At 38.1% G+C, this 18,262-nt stretch overlaps 1 protein-coding gene across 2 annotated transcripts in view; it reads left to right on the top strand.

Annotated features, from left to right (window-relative positions):
• Nucleotides 1–18,262, top strand: part of FAM13A (family with sequence similarity 13 member A) — a 220,791-nt gene that overhangs the window by 53,735 nt on the left and 148,794 nt on the right. The window lies entirely within an intron of this gene.

The raw sequence follows: 18,262 nt of genomic DNA on the forward strand, positions 1-18,262 counted from the left end.
GAGAGGTTTTAGAAAATAACAAGAAAGGCACATATGGACCAGGCGCGGTGGCTCACACCTGTAATCTCAGCACTTTGGGAGGCCAAGGCAAGCAGATCACTGGAGGCCAGGAGTTTGAGGCCAGCCTGGCCAACATAGCGAAACCCTGTCTCTACTGAAAATATAAAAAAATTAGCTAGGCATGGAGGCACGCATCTGGAATCCCAGCTATTCGGGAGGCTGAAGCAAGAGAATCACTTGATCATGGGAGGCAAAGGCTGCAGTGAGCCGAGATCACACCACTGTACTCCAGCCTGGGTGACAGAGGGAGTCTCTGTCTCAAAAAAAAAAAAAAAAANCTGACAAAATTTACTAAACAAAATCAAGAGCAAACAAACATAAAATAAATCTAAAGAAGGAAGGGAAATTTATTTTCTTGTTTCAGAGAGGTTTTAGAAAAATAACAAGAAAGGCACATATGGACCAGGCGCGGTGGCTCACACCTGTAATCTCAGCACTTTGGGAGGCCAAGGCAAGCAGATCACTGGAGGCCAGGAGTTTGAGGCCAGCCTGGCCAACATAGCGAAACCCTGTCTCTACTGAAAATATAAAAAAATTAGCTAGGCATGGAGGCACGCATCTGGAATCCCAGCTATTCGGGAGGCTGAAGCAAGAGAATCACTTGATCATGGGAGGCAAAGGCTGCAGTGAGCCGAGATCACACCACTGTACTCCAGCCTGGGTGACAGAGGGAGTCTCTGTCTCAAAAAAAAAAAAAAAGGGAGCATATGGGAAAAAAATAATAATTCCCAGAGGTTTGTTTTGCTGGGTCAGATGACTAGAGAATAAAAGATCTTTGGCTTCAAAGTCTTACAAAAGCAACTGTCACTTAATCTTAATGTATCCTTGAGCTCATTACAGAAGATTTAGTTATCTCAGTATTCTAAAATTTTTTTTTGTTTGCAGTTTATCTTCAACTGGATTTTTCAAAAATTTATTTATTTATTATTTCAGTAGGTTTTGGGGGGAACAGGTGGTGTTTGGTTACATGAATAAGTTCTTTAGTAGTGATTTCTGAGATTTTGGTGCACCTATCACATGAACAGTGTACACTGTATCCAATATGTAGTCTTTTATCCCTCACCCCCTCCCACCCTTTCTCCAAGTCCTGAAAGTCCGTTGTATCATTCTTATGCCTTTGCATCCTCAGAGCTTAGCTCCCACTTATGAATGAGAACATACGATGTTTGGTTTTCCATTCCTGAGTTACTTCAATTAGAATAATGGTCTCTGATTCCAAATTCCATCCAGGTTGTGGTGAATGCCATTATTTTGTTCCTTTTTATGGCTGAGTAGTATTCCATGGGTAATATGTATACCATACTTTCTTTTTTTTTTTTTTTTTTTGAGACAGAATTTCACTCTTGTGGCCCAGGCTGGAGTGCAATGGCACGATCTCAGCTCACAGCAACCTCTACCTCCTGGGTTCAAGTGATTCTCGTGCTTCAGCCTCCTGAATAGCTGGGATTACAGGCATGCATCACCACGCCCAGCTAATTTTTGTTTTACTAGTAGAGACGGGGTTTCACCATGTTGGCCAGGCTGGTCTCAAACTCTTGACCTCAAGTGATCCACCCACCTCAGCCTCCCAAAGTGCTGGGATTACAGGCGTGAGCCACTGTGCCAGGCCTATATACCATAATTTCTTTTTTTCTTTTTTTTTTTTTTTAAAGATGGAGTCTCACTCTTGTTGTCCAGGCTGGAGTACAGTGGCGCAATCTTGGCTCACTGCAACCTCCGCCTCCTGGGTTTAAGCGATTCTCCTGCCTCAGCTTCCCAAGTAACTGGGACTACAGCCACGCACCACCACACCTGGCTAATTTTGTAATTCTAGTAGACACGGGGTTTCACCATGTTGGCCAGGCTGATCTCAAACTCCTGACCTCAGGTGATCCACCCACCTCGCCTCCCAAAGTGCTGGGATTACAGGTGTGAGCCACCATGCCCGGCCACCATAATTTCTTTTTCCACTTGTTGTTTGATAGGCATTTGGGCTGGCTCCATATTTTTGCAATTGCAAATTGTGCTGCTATAAACATTTTATGCAATTATTATTTTGTTTAATGACCTATTTTCCTCTAGGTAGATACCCAGTAGTGGGATTGCTAGATCAAACGGTAGATCTACTTTTAGTGCTTTAAGGAATCTCCACACTGTTTTCCATAGTAGTTGAACTAGCGTTCATTCCCACCAGCAGTGTAAAAGTGTTCTATTTTCACCACATCCATGCCAATGTCTATTTTTTTTTTTTTAATTTTTTGCTTATGGCCATTCTTGCAGGAGTAAGGTGGTATCACATTGTGGTTTTGATTTGCATTTCCCTGGTCATTAGTGATGTCGAGCATGTTTTCATATGTTTATTGGCCATTTGTATATCTTCACTTGAGAATTGTCTATCCATGCCTTTAGTCCACTTTTTGATGGGATTGTGTGATGTTTTTTCTTGCTAATTTGTTTGGATCCTTGTATATTCTGGATGTTAGTCCTTTGTCAGATGTATAGATTGCAAAGATTTTTTCCCACTCTGTGGGTTGTCTCTTTACTCTGTTAATTGTTTCTTTTGCTGTGCAGAAGCTTTTTAGTATAATTAGGTCCCATCTATTTATCTTTGTTATTGTTGCATATGCTTTTGGGTTCTTGGTCATGAAGTCTTTGCCTAAGCCAATGTCTGGAAGGGGTTTTCCAATGTTATCTTCTAGAATTTTTATGGGTTCAGGTCTTAGATTTAAGTCTTTGATCTATCTTGAGTTGATTTTTGTAAATGTTGAGAGATGAGGATCTGGTTTCATTCTTCTACATGTGGCTTGCCAATTATCCCAGCACTATTTGTTGAATAGGTTGTCCTTTCTCCACTTTATATTTTAGTTTGCTTCATTGAAAATACATTGACTGTATTTGGCATTATTTCTGGGTTCTCTATCCTGTTTCATTGGCCTATGTGCCTATTTTTATACCACTACCATGCTGTTTTGGTGACTATGGCCTTATAGTATAGTTTGAGGTTGGGTAATGTGATGCCTCTAGATTTGTTCTTTTTGCTCAGTTTCGAATTGGCCATGCAGGTTCTTTTTTCGTTCCATATAAATTTTCAGATTTTTTTTCTAGTTCTGTTAGGAACAATTGGTGGTATTTTGATGGGAATTGCATTGAATTTGTAGATTACTTTAGGCAGTATGGTCATTTTCACAATACTGATTCTACCTATCCAAGAGAAGAGGATGTGTTTCCACTTGTTTGTGCCATCTGTGATTTCTTTCAGCAGTGTTTTGTAGTTTTCCTTATAGAGGTCTTTCACCTCCTTGGTTAGGTATATTCCTAAGTATTTTTTTTTTTACAACTATTCTAAAAAGGGGTTGATTTCTTGAATTTATTCTCAGTTTGGTTGCTGTTGGTGTATAGCACAGCTACTGATTTGTGTGCATTAATTTTTTTTCCTGAAACCTTGCTGAATTCATTTATCAGTTCTAGGAGCTTTTTGGAGGAGTCTTTAGGGTTCTTAGATATACAATCAGATCATCAGCAAATGGCGACAGTTTGATTCCTCTTCAGCAGTTTGGTTGGATCCACTTTCTTTCTTTTGTCTAATTGCTTTCAATTGTCTAATTGCTCTGGCTAGGACTTCCAGTACTATGTTGAATAGAAGTGGTGAGAGTAGGCATCCTTGTCTTGTTTCAGTTCTTAGGGAGAATGCTTTCAACTTTTCCTCATTCAGTATAATGTTGGCTGTGGGTTTGTCATAGATGGTTTTATTACGTTAAGGTATGCCTCTTCTATGCCAGTTTTTGTATTTCTGTGGTATCAGTTGTAATACCTCTCATTTCATTTCTATTGAATTAATAAAGCGATGATGGATTTTGTCAAATGCTTTCTGTGCATCTATTGAGCTGATCATGTGATTTCTGTTTTTAATTCTGTTTATGTGGTATATCACATTTATTGATGTGCGTATGTTAAGCCATCCCCGCATCCCTGGTGTGAAACCTACTTGATCATGGTGGATTGTCTTTTTGATATGCTGTTGGATTTGGTTAGCTTGAGGATTTTTGCATCTGTGTTCATCAGGGATATTGGGCTGTAGTTTTCTTTTTTTTTTTTTTTTTTTTTTTTTTTGTTATGTCTTTTCCTGGTGTTGGTAAAAGGGTGATAGGCTTCATAAAATGATGCTGGGAGGATTCCTTCCTTCTCTATCTTGTGGAATAGTGTCAGTAGGATTGGCACCAATTCTTTGAATGTCTGACAGAATTCAGCTGTAAATCCATCTTTTCCTGGACTTTTTTTTTATTGACAATTTTTTATCACCATTTCAATCTTGCTGCTTGTTATTTGTCTGTGCAGAATTTCTATTTCTTCCTAGTATAATCTAGGAGTGTTGTCTATTTCCAGGAATTTATCCATCTCCTCTTGGTTTTCTAGTTTATACATGTAAATGTGTTTATGGTAGCCTTCAATGAGCTTTTGTATTTCTGTGGTATCAGCTGTAATACCTCTCATTTCATTTCTATTGAATTTATTTGGATCTTCTCTGTTCTTTTGGTGGTTAGTCTCACTAATGGCCTATCAATTTTATTTATTTTTTCAAAGAACCAGGTTTTTGTTTCATTTATCTTTTGTATTTGTGTGTGTGTGTTTGTTTCAATTTCATTTAGTTCTGCTCTGATCTTCATTATTTCTTTTCTTCTACTGGGTTTGAGTTTAGTTTGTTCTTGTTTCTTCAGTTCCTTGAGGTGTGACCTTAGATTGTCTCTTTGTGCTCTTTCAGACTTTTTGATGTAGGCATTTAAGGCTATGAACTTTCCCCTTAGCACCCCCTTTCCTGTATTACACAGGTTTTGATAGGTTGTGTCACTATTATCATTGAGTTCAATAAATTTTTGAATTTCCATCTTGATTTCATTGTTGACCCAATGATCATTCAGGAGCAGATTATTAAATTTCCATGTATTTGCATGGTTTTGAGGGTTCTTTTGGAGTTGATTTCCAATTTTATTCCACTGTGGTTTGAGAGCATACTTGATATAGTTCAATCTTCTTAAATTTACTGATACTGTTTTGTGTTATCATATGGTCTATCTTGGAGAATGTTTCATGTGCTGATGAATAGAATGTGTATTCTGTAGTTGTTTAGTAGAATGTTCTGTAAATATCTTTTAAGTCTTATTTGTTTTAAAGTATAGCGTAAATTTAAATCCAGTGTTTCTTTGTTAATTTTCTGTCTTGATGACCTGTCTAGTCCTGTCAGTGGAATATTGAAGTCTCTGACTGTTATTGTATTGCTGTCTATCTTATTTCTTAGGTGTAGTAGTAATTATTTTATAAATTTGGGAGCTCCAGTGGTAGATACATTTATATTTAGGATTGTGATATTTTCCTGTTGAATAAGTCCCTTAATCATTATATAATGTCCCTCTTTGTCTTTTTAAACTGCTATTGCTTTAAAGTTTGTTTTGTCTGATATAAGAATAGCTACTCCTGCTTGTTTTTGTTGTCCATTTGCATAAAATATCTTTTTCCAGCCTTTTACATTAAGTTTATGTGAGTCCTTATCTGTTAGGTGAGTCTCTTGAAGATAGCAGATAGTTGGGTAAATTCTTATCCATTCTACCATTTTGTGTATTTTTAAGTTGAGCATTTAGGCCATTTACATTCAACATTAGTATTGAGATGTGAGGTACTGTTCTATTCATCATGCTATTTGTTGCCTGAAGACTTTATTGTTGTTGTTGTTTTCCATTGTGTTTTTGTTTTGTAGGTGGTATGAGATTTATTGCTTTAAGGAGGTTCGATGTTGGTGTGTTTTCAAGATGTAGAGCTCCTTTTAGCCTTTCTTGTAGTGCTGGCTTGGTAGTGGTGAATTACCTCAGCATTATCTGAAAAGACTGTATCTTTTCTGAAAAGACAACACAACATTGTCTGAAAAAGACTGTATCTTTCCTTCCTTTATGAAGCTTGGTTTCGCTGGATACAAAATTCTTGGCTGCTAATTACTTAGTTTAAGCAGTCTAAAGATAAGCCCCAATCACTTTTAGCTTGTAGGGATTCTGCTGAGAAATCTGCTGTTAATCTGATAGGTTTTCCTTTATAGGTTACCTGATGCTTTTGCCTCACAGCTCTTAATTTTCTTTACTTCATCTTGACTTTAGATTACCTTATGACTATGTGCCTCAGTGATGATCTTTTTGCGATAAATCCCAGATGTTCTTTGAGCTTCTTGTATTTGGATATCTAGATCTCTAGCAAGGCCAGGGAAGTTTTCCTCGGTTATTCCCTCAAATATGTTTTCCCAAGTTTTAGATTTGTCATCTTCCTTGGGAACAGCAATTATGGTTAGGTTTGGTCATTTAACATAATCCCAAAATTCTTGGAGGCTTTGTTCATTTTTTTAAAATTATTTTTTCTTTGTCTCTGTTGGATTGAGTTAATTTGAAAGCCTTTACTTCAAGCTCTTAAATTCCTTCTTCTACTTGCCTGATTCTGTCGCTGAGACGTTCCAGTATATTTTATATTTCTCTAAGTGTGTCCTTCATTTCCAGAAGTTGTGATTGTTTTTTATTTATGCTATCTATTTCACTGAAGATTTTTCCCTTCATATATTATATCATTTTTTTAATTTCATTAAGTTAGACTTCACCTTTCTCTAGTGCCTCCTTGATTAACATATTAATCAACCTTCAGAATTCTTTTTCTGGAAATTCAGAGATTTATTCTTGGTTTGAATCCATTCCCAGTGAGCTAGTGTGATCTCTTGGAGGTGTTAAAGAACTTTGTGTTGTTATATTACCAGAATTGTGTTTTTGTTTCCTTCTCTTTGGGTACACTATGTCAGAGGGAAGATCTGGAGCTCAAGGTCAGCTGTTTATATTCTTTTTTCCCATGGGGTGTTCCCTTGATGTGGTGCTCTCCCCCATCCCCTAAGGATGTGGTTTTCTAAGAGCTGAACTTCTGTGATTGTTATTCCTTTTCTGGATCTAGCCACCCAGTGGAGCTACCAGGCTCCAGGCTGGTACTGGGGGGTGTCTGCACAGAGTCCTGTGATGTGAACCGTCTTTAGGCCTCTCAGCCATGGATACCAGCACGCGCTTCAGTGAAGGTAGCAGGGGAGTGAAGTGAACTCTGTGAGAGTCCTTAGTTGTAGTTTTGTTTATTGGGCTAGTTTTAGTTGGTTGGCTTTCAGCCAGAAGGTGGCACTTTCAAGACAGCATTACCTGTGGCAGTATAGGGAAGATTAGGAAGTGGGCAGGGCCATAAAGCTCCCAAGAAATTATGTCCATTGTCTTCAGCTACCAGAACTGATAGAGAAAGACCATCAGGTGGGGGCAGGGTGAGGCTCAGACTCTCCATGGGAGGGACTTGCTGTGGCTGCTGTTGGGGATGGGGCATGGTTCTCAGGCCAATGGAGTTATGTTCCCAGGGGATTATGGCTGCCTCTGCTGCCTCATTCAGGTCCCCAAGGGAGTGGGGAAAAGCCAGCAGTTACAGGCCTCATTCACCTCCCACGCAGCCCAAAAGGCCAGTCTCACTCCCACTATGCCCCCCCAGCAGCACGGAGTTTATTTCCAGGCAGCTGGTAAGCAGGGCTGAGAATTTGCCCCAGGCTGCCAGGCTCCCGGCTGGGAAAGCAAGCAGGGCTTTCATGGTTTGCCCCTCCCCACCTGCCATGGCTTCTGTTTTGTGTCTGCACTCCTGGTTCCAATGCCCCCTTCCCCGGGTTCTGTCCAGGAAACTCTGCATTTGCATTTGATGGAAATTGTTGTCAAGTTCAGCTAGAAGGTTCCTTCTCCCTGTGGTTTTTTCCCAGTTCCTCTGGCAGTCCTGCCCAAAGACCCCTATGAGACAAAGTGAGAAATGGCTTCCTTGTGGACCAAGAGTGCCCACAGGGCTTTTCCCGCTGCTTCCTCTACTCTTGTATTTTGCTTGGCTCTCTAAATTTGTCTCAGCTCCAGGTAAGGTCAGACCTTCTCCTGTCACCTGGACCTTCAAGTTTCCCAGTGAGGGTGTGTGTTCAAGGCTGGATGGTCCGCCTTTCACACTTTCACCATTTGGGCACTCAGAGTTTTTCAGCTGTCTCCTTGAGCCTGCAGCAGCAATCCACTTCCTTCAAAGGGTCTGTGGATTCTCCTGGCTTTCCTGCTATGTTCCTGTGGTAGTTCTTGGAGCAAAAGTTCACAATGTGAGTCTCCACATGCTGCTCTCTCCTTCCAAGTGGGAGCTTCACTGGGATTTTATATTTTCAGTATTCCAATTTATTAGAGAGGAATAATAATATATAATAATAATATAGGTAGGTGTGACTTAAGTATTTACTATATGCTAAACACTGAAAAATACTTCTCATATTACTTCATTAAATGCTCACAACACTATAGAATAAAAATTCAGTCTGAATAGTCTTGGTTATACTTCAGTAATAAACAATCCCATTATCTTAATGGCTTAAGACAACATTTTTTTTTTTCTTGCTCTTGCTGCCTGCACAATTTAGATCAACAGGGAGTCTCTGCTCTTGCTGGTCATTCAGGCACCTGGCCTGACAGAGCAGTCCCTCGCAAATGTAACCAGTTATTGTACCCAAGGAAAAGGAAAGAGTTCTATAGGACCTTGCATTAGCAATGAAATGCTCTGGTGGTCCAGAAGTAACTCCATTCCTTCTGCTCAGAACTCACTGGCCAGAGCTAATCACATGCTGCACCTCCACCCCCAGCCACAATGAGACAGTGAGTACAACCCTAGGATGTGCCCAGAAGGAAGAATGATTTTACCAATATTTGATGAACAGCAGTAACATTCTACCATATTTTCCTTCTTTTTTTTAAAGGTAAGAAAACAGGCTTAGAGAGGCTAGTTAACTTTCCCAGGATAGTACATATAATACGTAACAGATATATTTGATCCTAAAGCATGAACTCTTTACCCTTGTATTACCTCCCACTTCTCTAGTCTTATATGCTATAGCATGTTGTACTACCTGCTTTGCAGAGTTTTTGTGAGGATCAAATATATTAATAATAGATCTAAATAATTGGGTGTACTGCCTGGGAATTCGTAAGCATCTAGGGATTAGCGAAAGGGTCTTTTTTGTTCTTACCACTTAACCTGTGTCTCAGAGCCCTTCTTAAGTGCTAAAGCTCTATATTGCTTTTATAGTGGCTATATTAATTGTTCTCCATCATGACAGCAGCTATTTTCAGCTACCAATATTAGATATGTTTTGTATATAAAGGTGTCTGATTGCACTCAACTTCCTATTCCCAACATTTATTCTAAAGACTGTTTTATGTATCAACCATGCTGTTTAGAATACAGTTTCCTATCAGGCCAGCCTACCAAACTCACAAAGTAATTAACTAAATAGACTGTAACAGGATATCCTAGGAATCTAATACCTTACCTACAATGTGGATATTGCTATGGAAAATTACATGTTAAGTTTCATACTATCAGGCTTCATAAGTTTGTACTTTTTGCTCATTGTGATAACAGATGTTTATTCAGTCCCCCACACTATTAGGTGCAGATGTCAAGTCTACTGGGGACTCTTGTACCCAGAATTTATGGGCCTTAAATAGCCTATAAATGCTAGAGAAGATTAAGGCAATCACTAAATATTGCGTTAATTCTCACAGTCCTAAATTATTAGCTGTACCTAGTAACTATATTGAAGACCAATATTGAGAATGTTCAAGTTTACTTTTATGCCAAGTGTTAATGGAATGAATTTCAAATAAGAAAACAAAGTTCTACTCAAGCAAATATACAAGAAAAAAACAAACAACCCCATCAAAAAGTGGGGGAAAGGATATGAACAGACATTTCTCAAAAGAAGACATTCATACAGCCAACAGACACATGAAAAAATGCTCATCATCACTGGCCATCAGAGAAATGCAAATCAAAACCACAATGAGATACCATCTCACACCAGTTAGAATGGCAATCATTAAGAAGTCAGGAAACAACAGGTGTTGGAGAGGATGTGGAGAAATAGGAACACTTTTACACTGTTGGTGGGATTGTAAACTAGTTCAACCATTATGGAAAACAGTATGGCAATTCCTCAAGGATCTAGAACTAGATGTACCATATGACCCAGCCATCCCACTACTGGGTATATACCCAAAGGATTATAAATTATTCTACTACAAAGACACATGCACACGTATGTTTATTGCGGCACTATTCACAATAGCAAAGACTTGGAATCAACCCAAATGTCCATCTGTGACAGACTGGATTAAGAAAATGTGGCACATATACACCATGGAATACTATGCAGCCATAAAAAAGGATGAGTTTGCGTCCTTTGTAGGGACATGGATGCAGCTGGAAACCATCATTCTTAGCAAACTATCACAAGAAGAGAAAACCAAACACCGCATGTTCTCACTCATAGGTGGGAACTGAACAATGAGATCACTTGGACTCGGGAAGGGGAACATCACACACTGGGGCCTATCATGGGGAGGGGGGAGGAGGGAGGGATTGCACTGGGTAGTTATACATGATATAAATGATGAATTGATGGGTGCTGACGAGTTGATGGGTGCAGCACACCAACATGGCATAAGTATACATATGTAACAAACCTGCACGTTATGCACATGTACCCTAGAACTTAAAGTATAATAAAAAAATTAAAAAAAAAGAAAGAAAACAAAGTTCTATATGTAGAATATAATTTTTTGACTCCTTTAAATGGATTTATTAAAATAACTATATTTTCTAATTTAAGACATATGATAAGCAGAAAATAAACAGACTCATTAATCCATGTCTATAAGAGAAAAAATGCATTACTAGTATAGTGCTCTCTCAATGACTTTAATTCCTATTTCTGAATTTAATAAATTACTGCTTTGATAAACAATCCTTTTGTAGAAATAGAATCTCAAAAAGTACCAAATTTCTTTAACTATAATATTTTACTCCCCAGGAGGGACTGTGCCAGAAAATGTTCACAAAGAGAAAGAATTTGTTCATTTCACTAAATAAACTCAGAATGAGAACCACCATTGATCCCACTGCGAGGGGCCTTGTTAAGGGCTATGTATAGTATAAGAGGTGGGAAGAAGAAGATTCAAGGAGAAAGTGGTAGATTGAGGGCTTTGAATAGGAGATTGGTATTTATAAATTTAAATCTTATTAGAAAACAATGGGGAGCTACTAAAGATATTTTAGTTAACTTTTCTTCATTATGGATGTCAAATAACATTGCAAAAAAGCAAAAACCAAAAATGGACAGTAGAGGAAAGAAGCAAAGAGCCAGCTTCCCTTTCTCTCCCTCTGTTAATGTAATCATTCTTAGCATTTTGACGTATGATATTTTGCCTCTTTTCCTACACGTATGTGAATATATTTAAGAAATATATTCAAATTTTGCAAGCATTGATTTTCTGTTTTTTCCCCTTAACATATTATTATAAGGAGTTTCTGTGTTAGTTCAGCCCTCATAATAACAATGATGATCATTCCCAGAATGCTTTATTTCAGATGTTTTTAGTGTTATAATGTTATTTAATATGATAAATACTGTTTGGTCAAACAATTTTAGCATAAGATTTATTTCTTAGAATTATTTCCTCAGGTTAGATTGCTAGAAGCAGATTCACTAGTTCAAAGGTTATAAACATATTTGTGGTGTTTAAACCTAATATTAAATTAAATTTTTACTAAAGAATTATGAAAATGTACTTAGCCACTAAAAAATATGACAGTGTCAGTTGCATATATCAGACTCAATATTAGATATTATAATTAACCCTTGTCTATGAGCAAAAGAACCAAAAAGAAGAACCTATTCTGAATTTATAACTTTTATCGATAATGAAATTCCATGTATTTCCTATTTTGTGAAATATTTTCTAATTCAACATACTTTTCCCATTTAGTTCTCAATCATAATCTCAGTGGTTTTGCTTAAGTAGCTGTGTGAATTACATTTTTAAAATATTGGCAGTGAATGTTTGTTAATAAAGAAGTGACATGACCAGAGGGTAGGTGTATATTAAGAAGACAAATCTGGCTGGGCGCGGTGGCTCAAGCCTGTAATCCCAGCACTTTGGGAGGCTGAGACAGGCGGATCACGAGGTCAGGAGATTGAGACCCATCCTGGCAAACACGGTGAAACCCCGTCTCTACTAAAAAATACAAAAAACTAGCCGGGCGAGGTGGCGGGCGCCTGTAGTCCCAGCTACTCGGGAGGCTGAGGCAGGAGAATGGCGTAAACCCGGGAGGCGGAGCTTGCAGTGAGCTGAGATCCGGCCACTGTACTCCAGCCTGGGCAGCAGAGCGAGACTCCATCTCAAAAAAAAAAAAAAAAAAGAAGACAAATCTGACTATGGCCCTATTGAATGGATTTTAGAACAGAATGACCAATACGAAAAATTCCGTTTTACATTTTTTTATTATTATGTTGGTCTGATATTGGGCAGAGTTGCTTTTTATTCCCCTATTTCACTGATACTAGAGAGTGTTGATAGTATACTTTTCACAAACTCTCTTCTTCTCCAGTTAAAATTTTAGTCGTTGCTGTTCATTTTTTTACAACAGAAATGTTTAGTGACTTTAAGGAAAAAGGAAGCACAGAGAAATAATGTGCTTTAGATCAAAGGCTCAGGGTGGTAACAAGTTGAATTAAAATTGCCAAAGTCTCAATTTAGAGCTAATCTTGGGTTTTGAAGGCTGACATATTTAGAGAGAATGTAAATTATATAAGTTATGCATATTTGATGATTGGTTCTATTTCATCTGGGCACATATTGATTTTGCCTGCATGTTTCGAATAATTCAGCCTGATAGCTCTTTTGTCGTTTCATGCAGTCATGTCTGTTTTGATGATCTCTTTGTCATACCAGGCATTTAGCCTGAATTACTTTTTAAGAATATGTAATTTTCTATCACATGCCAGGTATTGAACTAGAAGCCAAGAATTCATATATTGAAGTTGATACATGGAATCTTCAGACCAGCAAGCAATATAAACTAACATTCAAATGTTTAGTTAGTAATTGTGTAAATTGCCTTAGAAGGAAAATAAAGTGCCCTGAGAGTATGTAACAAGGGTGCCTGATTTAAGCTAATACATCAGGGAAGGCCTCTTGAAGGAAGCTACCTTTCTTTTGAGACCAAAGCACAAGGGAGTAGTGAGGAATGGTGATATGCACATTTTGGATATTGTCACAGCATGCAATAAGGCCCTGGGACTGGATAACTCAAGGGAGGCCACTGCAGGAGGCTGAAGCCCAGCGAGAGAAGCAGAAGTACCTGCCTCCACATAGGCTGAAGAAGGACTACCAAGAATTTGAGAATATTTCCAAAATGAAATGAGGAACCATTGACAAATTTTAAACAAGGACGACTGTAATGAAATTTCTGCTTAAAAATATAAATCTGGCTTCTGTATGGTGAATATAATCAGAAGAAGGTAAAAGTGGAAGTGAGAAAACCAATTAGGAAGCAATTAGAGTTGTCCAGGCAATGATATATGAAAGACTGGAATGGACAAAGATGGAGTAGATGAAGATGAAGTAGATAAAGATGATTCTCAGGTTCCTGGTATGGGTAACTAGCTGGTTGGAGACCATATAGTCTAATGGTTTGAGTCCTACCCCTGCTGTGTGCTCCATAACTTCTTTGTGCTTTAGTTTTACCATTTTCCACATGAAGATGCTGATTGAAGATCATAATTGAGTATACATTTGGAACTCAGAAGAGAGTCTGGACAAAGATAAAAATTAAGAATTGTTGGTGTATGGATGGAATTTGGTGCATAAATGAGGGAGCATGATCATCTCTGTAGTATAATCAGCAAACTAAGGAGGAAGGTGATTACTGCTGTGCCTGAGTTGACGTCATAGAGAGATTATATATGTACCGACTAGCCAATATAGAGCTTAAGTGTTGTAAAAGAGTACATAGGGAGGGGGGCATGCGAGAGGATGTGCATGTTTATAGACATGCATAAATATTGGTTTACAGGGTGCGGTGTGTCTAGGTAAATGGCAGGCAATGAACCTGTGGAAATAGTCCGGGGCCATTTGTGTAAGACCAGAGAGTACAGATTATAGACTATCGGAGGTGAAAAGCCACTGAACAGTTTCAATCAGGAGATAAGATCAGATCACCCCTGGCAAGAGAGAGAGTGGATTGAAAAGGAGACTAGTTAGGAATCTATAATCCAAATGAGAGGTGGGAAAGGTCCAAACTAAAGTGACAGATAGGGAAGGAGAGTAAATAGATAAAAGCTGGGACTTGGTAAGTGGCAAGGAAACATAGAGGGATGACTTCCAGATCCAAGTGGGTGGATGGTTCGTGCCTTCGTCAAGGTGAGAACTAAAGAAAAAGGCACTTACTCGATGACTGGGAAGACAATACGTTTTTGGGGGCATGGAGTTTGTGAGATTTTAATATGATGTTGGGGCCTCCACTCGTAAAGTGCTAAGACCAGCATAAAAAAAGTTTTGTTTGGGTATTCATTGTAGACTTGGACAAGGCAGATAAAGCACAGCAGCATATTTATTGATTAAAAATTAGCAAAGATGAAAGATTGCCTGCAGATCATCTTTTTTTTTTCAAGATCAGAAAACAGAGGCAAGTTTAGTATTGATATTTTAACATCCTCGGCAAAATCAATCTTACCTTCTTGGTTTGGAACCTTTAGAAGTGAGTTTCAGTACAATAAAATGTAATTATTTTCCTCGAAATTTCAAAAAGCATTTATAGTTTTTAATAACATTTCCACTGCGTGTTGCCCTTTGAGCCGCCACTTTTCAATTAACTGTTGTGGTTAGTTTTTTTTCCCCCCTGCATACCCATATCCTAAAGTTGGTATCTACCATTTCCCTAAATGTTTTTATTTTTCTATCACATGTGCACATATCCCTGAAATTATATATAAATTTGTTAAAGTATCATACTGTACATATCCTTCTCCAACTTGCTTCATTCCCCCCCTTTTAAGATAGATCTATGTTGAAACATGCAAGATATAGTACAGTAGTCCTCATTATTTGCGGATTCTATATTGTGAATTTGCCTACTCTCTCAAATGTACTGGTCACCCCAAAGTCAATACTTACACTCCTTTTGCAGTCATTTGTGAACATGCCAGGAGGCAAAAAATTCGAGTAATGAGAACTGCATATTCTCAGCCAAGGTCAAATAAGGTGATGACCTGCCTTCTTGACAGCTGTCATCCTGTAAACAGGCGTCCTTTTCTTGTTCTATTTAGTCATGATTTTTACATGTTGTGCTTTCTGTTCATAATTTCCCTCTTTAAAATAGTTCCCAAGTATATGCTGAAGGGCTGTCTAATGTTTCTAAAGCACAAGAAGGCTGTGATATGACTTCCAGAGGATAAGTGGAGGACAGGTGTTTAAGATAAGCTTTGTTCAGGCATGAGTTACAGCACTGTTAGTTATGAGTTTGGTGTTAATAAACCAACAAGTATATTAAATAAGGTGTATTTAAACACAGAAAGATACACAAAACAACATTATGTCTTGATAATTTGAGAAAAACGTGACCAGAGGCTCACGGGAACCTGTATTTCCTCCAGGGACAATGATTCAGTATTTACGAATTCAGTGTTCATGGCAACTTTATAGAATATCATTACCACACATAATGAGAATCTACTGTATATTTACCTAACTGCTTTATGATATTGTCTTCCATGACTATGCCACATGTATTTACCCTTTGTCCATATTTAGATTATGTTCAATTTTTAATTATAAAAAGTTTTAAAAATTAACATTTCATCAGGTTATGTAGGTAGGAGTGAAATATTAAGGTCTCTACACATTTTCAGTAAGAGTAAATGTCACCATATTTCCCTCTAAAACATTCTATTTAGTGGTATTTTCACTAATAAAGTATAGAGGTTCCAACTGCTCTACCAACTATCAAGCATAGGGCATTATCAACCTTAAATATTTACCTACATGATAGATGTGGATTGGTATTTCCTTGATTGGGATATAAAATGTTCCTGATTTCCATTGGAACTGAGGATTTTTTTTTTTTTTGTATTCTGGACTATTTTGAAAAGTTAATTATGTAAATACAGTTGGGTCAGATTTAATAATTTAAAATAAATAGAAAATTTTATGTGCAAGGTTGGCTCTTTGATAATTGCATGTAAATACCCATAAAAGTAGAAACAAAAGGGCCGGGCACGGTTGCTCACCCTGTAATCCCAGAACTTTGGGAAGCCAAGGCAGGCTGAACTTGAGGTCAGGAGTTCTAGACCAGCCTGGCCAACATGGGAAAACCCTGTCTCTACTAAAAATACAAAAATTAGGCCGGGCGCAGTGGCTCATGCCTGTAATCTCAGCACTTTGGGAGGCTGAGGTGGGCAGATCATGAGGTCAGGAGTTCAAGACCAGCCTGGCCAACATGGCAAAACCCCGTCTCTACTAAAAATACAAAAACTAGCTGGGCGTGGTGGCAGGTGGCAGGTGCCTGTAATCCTGGCTACTCAGGAGGCTGAGGCAGGAGAACACTTGAACTTGGGAGGCAGAAGTTTCATTGAGCCAAGATCGTTCCATTATACTCCAGCCAGGGAGACAAGAGCAAGATTCCATCTCAAAAAATATGTACATATACAAAAATTAGTGGGACGTGGTCGGTCGTGCCTGTAATCCCAGCTCCTTGGGAGGCTGAGGCATGAAAATCGCTTGAACCCAGGAGGCAGAGGTTGCAGTGACTGCACCACTGCACTCCAGCATGGGCAACAGAGTGAGACTCTGTCTCAAAAAAGAGAGACAAAGGAAAAAGTTGAAAGAAATGAATGATGTTAGAATTTGGGTGAGCACAAAGTGGCCCACAGGCCAAATCCAGCCTAGTATCTGTTTTTGTCAGTAGTTTTGTAGGAACACAGCCATGCCCATTTGTTTACATATTGTCTGTGGCTGCTTTCATGCTGCCCACAGCAGAGCTGAGTAGTTGCAAAAGAGACCATGTAATCCATGAACCCTGAATATTACTATCTGGGCCTTTACAAAAAAAAGTTTGCCAACTCCTAATGTAGGAGGATAATTGCCATAGATTGATGTAAACATCTGAGTTTTTATCATCACTATTCAATATCATGATTTGCTGTTACCATTACTCGACACTAAAACTCAGAACTTATATGGTTGAAATTATTTTCTATTCTTTTGGGCCTATTTTATAATTATATTGTCATTTTAAAACTTACATATTAACTATAAGGTATAAACTACTATCTGCAAGAAGATGAATTTATTTTACTTCAAAATTATACTTCGCTTTTTTAAATAATTGTACCTAACTGACAGCACTATGCTTAAAATTCCTTTGATTAAGAAATCACACTGGTTCTTCCTTTATGTTTCCATCTAATGAGTCACTTTTAGAGTGAATCATTTCTCAATATGGCTTGTCCTGAGATACAGGCTAAGGCAAAAATAATAACAGATAATGTAAATAGGAAAATAAATTTTCAAAAAATTACTACAATTTTATCAGTATTTCTTCTGCTTTTATTTTGTTTTTGACTCGTATTTGCTTAATCCATGTAAATATGTCCCAAGGAATCCAATTATATTTTTTTGCAGATACTTTCTTTTTCCTCTTGGAGTGGCTGTAGGTGAAAATTTTTCCTGATATTTATCACAAGTTGTTGATTACTCCTTTGAAATACCCTATGATGCTCTGTAGTCACTTAATAGCTAGATATATTTGGGAGAATATACTATGCATAAGTTTTATGCCTAGAGACTTAGTAGTTACCACCTTTCCATTTGACTACTTACACTATGAATGACAGAGAAAGGGACATTTTGTTTGTTTGTTTGTTTGTTTGTTTACAATTTTTTTTTATTTTTTATTTTTTTTATTATATTTTAAGTTCTACGGTACATGTGCATAACGTGCAGGTTTGTTACATATGTAAACTTATGCCATGTTGGTGTGCTGCACCCATCAACTCGTCAGCACCCATCAATTCATCATTTATATCATGTATACCTCCCCAATGCACTCCCTCCCTCCTCCCCCCTCCCCATAATAGGCCCCAGTGCGTGATGTTCCCCTTCCCGAGTCCAAGTGATCTCATTGTTCAGTTCCCACCTATGAGTGAGAACATGCAGTGTTTGGTTTCCTCTTCTTGTGATAGTTTGCTAAGAATGATGGTTTCCAGCTGCATCCATGTCCCTACAAAGGACGCAAACTCATCCTTTTTTATGGCTGCATAGTATTCCAT

This window comes from Rhinopithecus bieti, unplaced genomic scaffold, assembly GCF_001698545.2.
Source record: "Rhinopithecus bieti isolate Rb0 unplaced genomic scaffold, ASM169854v2 scaffold_31076, whole genome shotgun sequence".
Lineage (NCBI taxonomy): Eukaryota > Metazoa > Chordata > Mammalia > Primates > Cercopithecidae > Rhinopithecus > Rhinopithecus bieti.